This window comes from Stenella coeruleoalba (assembly GCF_951394435.1).
Source record: "Stenella coeruleoalba genome assembly, chromosome: 19".
Lineage (NCBI taxonomy): Eukaryota > Metazoa > Chordata > Mammalia > Artiodactyla > Delphinidae > Stenella > Stenella coeruleoalba.
Window position 1 is genome coordinate 21,094,113 of NC_137165.1, and position 6,440 is coordinate 21,100,552.

Sequence of the window (6,440 nt, forward strand, 5' to 3'; positions counted from 1 at the left end):
CCTTTATCCATTCTGCACCTCCACCCCACCCCTATTCTTTGTATTCGTGAGCTTGGGAATTTTTTTCTTTGGTTGTTTTTTTTGATTTTAGATTCCACATGTAAGTGAGATCATACAGTATTTGTCTTTCTCTGTTTGACTTATTTTGCTTAACATTATGCCCTCAAAGTCCACCCATATTGTCAAAAATGGCCAGATTTCCTTCTTTTTCTATGGCTGAATAATGTTCCATTGTGTGTGTGTATATGTGTGTGTGTGTGTGTGTGTGTGTCTAATGAATATACAGAATATATGGACATGTGTTTCTTCCATATCTTGGCTATTGTAAATAATGCTACAATAAACATAGAGGTGCATGTATTTTGAGTTAGTGTTTTTGTTTTCTTCAGATAAATACCCAGACGTGGACTTGCTGGGTCATATGGTAGTTCTACTTTTAATTTCTTGAGTAACTCCCATACTATTTTCCATATTGGTTGCACAAATTATATTCCCACCAACAGTGCACAGGGGTTCCCTTTCCTTTAATCCTCACTAACACTTGTTATTTCTTGTCTTTTTGATGACAGCCATTCTAACAGGTGTGAGGTGATATCTCACTGTGGTTTTGATTTTCATTTCCCTGAGGATTAGTGATGTTAAGCACTTTTTCATGTACTTGTTGGCTATCTGTATGTCTTCTTTAGAAAAATGTTTATTCAGATCCTGTGCCTATTTTAAAATTATATTATTTGTTTTGTTTTGTTATTGAGTTGTATGAGTTCTTTATATACTTTGGATATTAACCCCTCATCAGACACATGATTTGCAAACATGTTCTCCCATTTGGTATGTTGCTTTTTAATTCTGTTGATGGTTTCCTTTACTGTGCAGGAGCTTTTTAGTTTGACGTAGTCTCATTTATTTATTTTTGCTTTTGTTGCCTTTGCTTTTTGTGTCAATCCAAAAAAAAAACATCACCAAGACAGATGTCAAGAAGCTTACCACCTATGTTTTCTTCTAGGAGTTTTATCGTTTCAGGTCTAATGTTCAAGTTTCTGATCCATTTTGAGTAACTTTGTGTATAAGTGTAAGATATAGATCAATGGAACAAGATAGAAATCCCAGAAATAAACCCATGCACTTATGGTCAATTAATCTATGACAAAGGAGGTAAGAATATAAAATGGAGAGGGACTTTCCTGGTGGCCCAGTGGCAAAGAATCCACCTTCCAATGCAGGGGACTCACGTTCTACCCCTGGTCGGGGAGCTAAGATCCCACACGCCCCAGGATAACTAAGCTCTCACGCCACAACTACTGAGCTCACGCGCCTCAACAACAGAGCCTGTGTGCGGCAAACTACAGAGCCCACGTGCCCTGGAGCCCGCGTGCCACAACTAGAGAAGAGAAAACCCGTGCACCACAACTAGAGAAGCCCACGCACCACAACAAAGAACCTGTGCCACAACAAAGATCCCATGTGCGCAACTAAGACCCAATGCAGCCAAAAAAATAAATTAATAAATGTATTTTTAAAAAAGAATATAAAATGGAGAAAAGACTATCTCTTCAATAAATGGTGCTGGGAAAACTAAACAGCTACATATAAAAGAATGAAATTAGAACATTCTCTATCACCATTTACAAAAATAAACTCAAAATGGATTAAAGACCTAAATTTAAGACTAGAAACCATAAAACTCCTAGAAGAAAACATAGGCAGAACACTCTTTGACATAAGTCGTAGCAATATATTTTTTTGGACCTGTCTCCTAAAGCAAAGGAAATGAAAGCAAAATTAAACAAATGGGACCTAGTGAAACTTAAAAGCTTTTGCACAGCAAAGGAAACCATTGACAAAATGAAAAGACAACCTACTGAATAGGAGAAAAGATTTGCAAATGATACGACTGATAAGGGGTTAGTATCCAAAATACTAAAATAGCTCATACAACTTAACATCAAAAAACCAAGCAACCTGATTTAAAAATGGGCAGACGACCTGAATAGACATTTTCCCAAAGAAGTCATACAGATGGCCAACAGGCACATGAAAAGATGTTCAACATTGTTAACCATCAGAGAACTGCAAATTAAAATGCAAATGAGATATTATCACCTCATACAGTCAGAATGGCTACTATCAAAAAGAACACAAATAAAAAATGTGGGGCTTCCCTGGTGGCGCAGTAGTTAAGAATCCACCTGCCAATGCAGGGGACACGGGTTCGAGCCCTGGTCCGGGAAGATCCCACAGGCCGTGGAGCTACTAAACCCGTGTGCCACAACTACTGAGCCTGTGCTCCAGAGCCCACGAGCCACAACTCCTGAAGCCTGGGCGCCTAGAGCCTGTGCTCTGCAACACGAGAAGCCACCGCAACGAGAAGCCCGCACGCCGCAATTAAGAGTAGCCCCCGCTCACCGCAACTAGAGAAAGCCCGCGCACAGCAACAAAGACCCAACGCAACCCAAAATAAATAAATTTTTAAAAAAATGTTGAGCTTCCCTGGTGGTGCAGTGGTTGAGAGTCCGCCTGTCGATGCAGGGCACACGGGTTCGTGCCCCAGTCCGGGAAGATCCCACATGCCGCGGAGCGGCTGGACCCGTGAGCCATGGCCGCTGAGCCTGCGCATCCGGAGCCTGTGCTCCGCAATGGGAGAGGCCACAACAGTGAGAGGCCCGCGTACTGCAAAAAAAAAAAAAGAAAAAAAAATGTTGGTAAGGGTGTGGAAAACAGTATGGAGCTTTCTCAAAAAAATAAAAAGAGAACTACAATATCACCCAGCAAGTCCACTCTTGGGTATATATCCAAAAAATGAAAACACTAATTTGAAAAGACATATGCATCCCAATGTTCATAGCAGCATTATTTATAATTGCCAAGATATAGAAGCAACCTAAGTGTCCATCAACAATGAATGGATAAAGAAGATGTGGTATATATATATATACAATGGAATACTACTTAGCCATAAAAAGAATGAAATTTTGCCTTTTGCAGCAACATGGATCAACTTAGAGGGTATTATGCTTAGTGAAATAAGTCAGACAGAGAAAGACAAATACTGTACGATATCACTTATATGTAGAACCTAAAATATAAAACAAACTAGTGAGTATAACCAAAAAGAAACAGACTCACAGATACAGAGAACAAACTAGTGGTTACCAGTAGGGAGAAGGAAGTGGGAAGGGGAAAAATAAGCGTAGGGGATTAAGAGGTACAAACTACTATGTATAAAATAAATAGGTTACAAGGATATACTGTACAACGCAGGAATATAGCCAATATTTTAGAATAACTATAAATGAAGTATAACCTTTAAAAATTGTGAATCACATACTTACCTGGCAGGGGAGATAGCATGATCACGAAGGTGGTTTTCCCAGGGTAAGGCTTATCTATTGCACTCTGGATGTGCTGACCCCTGCGATTTCCCCAAATGTGGGAAACTCGACTGCATAATTTGTGGTAGTGGGGGATGGCACTCGTGTTTTCCCCTGGTCTTTGTAGGTTTTGAAAAACAGACGTCTGGGACTTCCCTGCTGGTCCAGTGGTTAAGACTCTGCGCTTCCACTGCAGAGGTCACGGGTTCCATCTTTGGTCCGGTAACTAAGATGCCACATGCCGTGTGGCATGGCCAAAAACAAAAAACAAAAAAAACCCGTGAATCACTGCACTGTATACCTGAAACTTAAATGAAATCAACTGTACTTACATACATACAAAAAATTTTAAAATAATTATTGATGGGTTTGCATTTAGTACCATTTTGTTCATTGTTTCCTGCTGTTTTGTAGTTCCTCTGTTTCTTTTTTCTTCTCTCACTCACTTGCTTTGTGATTTGATGATTTTCTGTAGTAGTATGCTTAGATTCTTATCCCTTTATCTTTTGTGTATCTACTATAGGTTTTTGCTTTGTGGTTACTGTGAAGCTTACCTGTAACAAGTTATAATGGTCTATTCTACATTGATAACAACTTAAGTTTGAACACATTCTAAAGCTCTAGATTTTTACTCTCCCCTACACCTATGTTGTTTTTGAAGTCACAATTTGCATCTTTTTATCCTGTGTATCCCTTAACAAATTATTGTAGTTATAGTTATTTTTTACCACTTTTGTCTTTTAACCTTCATACTAGCTTTACAAGTGATTAACCACCACCTTTATAACAGATTATCCTGAATTTTACTATATATTTACTTTTACCAGTGAGATTTATACTTTCATGTTTTCCTATTACAGATCTTCCTTGACTTATGATGGATTTATGTCCCAATAAACTCATCGTTAAGCTGAAAATATTTTAAGTCAAAACTGCATGTAATACAAGTAACCTACTGAACATCATAGCTCAGCCTAGCCTACCTTAAATGAGCCAGAACACTTACATTAGCCTACAGTTAGGCAAAGTCACCTAACACAAAGCTTACTTTTATATTAAAATGTTGAATATCTCATATAATTTATTGACCACTGTACTGAAAGTGAAAACCAGAATGGTCATATGGATACTCACCATTAAGGTACAGAGCTGAAAGCACAGTAGGCCTGAAGAATGTTTGAAGCATTGAACTAAAATGAATTGCTGGATGATATGGAGGCTACAGAGACAGGGTCATCAATTTCTCTCCTGATGAGGCTTGAGAATAGCTGGTAGAAGGCATTGGGGCATCTATACTTGCTAATGGTTTAGCAGGCATAGTGTTATTCAGGAAGCTTTCAAGTTTTGACTGTACAGTTTGTTTCTTCTTTTCATTACATATTTCTCTACAGCAAATAAGAGTATCCTGTATCTGCCTGTTAGCTCTTGAGAACCTCTTGTAATTGATGTCCATCTCTTCTAATATCCATACGCCCCTGCTCATAGTAGTAAATGTTTCTGCCAGTTTCTTTGCTATGAACTTTCTTGGTGCCTTGGGTATAACTTCTTCTTACTCTGCCTCAACTTCTTTACTTTTTTTTTTTTAAGTCTTTATTGAATTTGTTGCAATATTGCTTCTGTTTTATGTTTTGGTTTTTTTGGCTGCGAGGCATGTGGGATCTTAACTCCCCAGCCAGGGATCGAGCCCACACCCCCTACTTTGGAAGGTGAAGTCTTAACCACTGGACTACCAGGGAAGTCCCCCAACTTTTAAACTTTTTTTCCTCCAGTTTGATCAGCTCCTCATTGGAAAGCTCTTCAGCCTTGAGGCCAACAAGCTCATGAATATCCTCTTCATCAACGTCCAACTCTAGCTGTTTCTCAAGCACTAGTATCTTGTTACTTACTATTTCATCAACAGCAGAATCTTTTGAATGTGTTCACATATGTCTTCACGCATTGCTGTGTGACTTCTTTCCATGCTACAGCAATGCTCTGGATAGCATTTAGAATGTGAAAACTTTTCCAGATCTCTCAGAGCATTTGGCCAGATTCAGCCAGTTCAAAAGCGTATGCAAACATTTGGCATAAATAGGGTGCTCTGAATGTAGCTATTGCACCTTGGTCCATTGACTATATGAGTACCGTTGTGATCAGCAGCAAATACACAACCTTTACATCATGTCAGTGATATGACATGGATGCCTTGGAGCATTGTCTAAGATCAGAAGAATCTTGAATTGAATGTTTTGCCTACAACATTCTCTTGCGTGCACAATAAAACTGTTCAAAAACCTGTTTTCAAACAATGCTAATGTCATCCAGGCTTTCCTGTTATGGCAACAATAAATGGGAAGTATATGCTTTCTCATATTCCTGAATGCTCTAGGGTTCTCCAAGTGGTAGATTAAGAAAAGCTCTAATTTGAACCTTGCAACATTTCTACCCCAAAGTGGCATTATATAGTCTTTGAATGCCTTGAATCCTGGCATTGTCTCGGACTTCTGATGAATGTATGTATGCTCTGGCATACGCTTTCAGAACAAACTACTTTCATTGACCTTACATACGTGTTCTGGCAAATATTTCTCATCCACAATTATCCTATGCAGTTCTTCCTTAAACGCTGTGGTACCTTTAGTATCAGCAACCTGATGCCTCACCACTGACGTTCATGTTATGAAAATTACGATGCCTTTTGAAACGTTGGAATCACCCACACCTCGCTATAAACATTTGCATATATGTAAGATCATCAGCATGCTCTTTTGTAGTTTTTACAAGTTTTAAAAAATATTTATTTGTTTATTTTTATTTGGTTGTGCTGGGTCTTAGTAGTGGCAGGCAGGCTCCTTAGTTGTGGTTCAGGCTCCTTAGTTGCAGCTCACTGGCTCCTTAGTTGTGGCATGCGAACTCTTAGTTGCAACATGCATGTGGGATCTAGTTCCCTGACCAGGGATCAAATGGGGGGGCCCTGCATTGGAAGCACGGAGTCTTAACCACTGCGCCACCAGGGAAGTCCCAGCATGCTTTTTCAGTGTATGGAAAAAACTTATTGCCTTAGCCTAGATCCTCAGTAGGCTAAGTGGTATG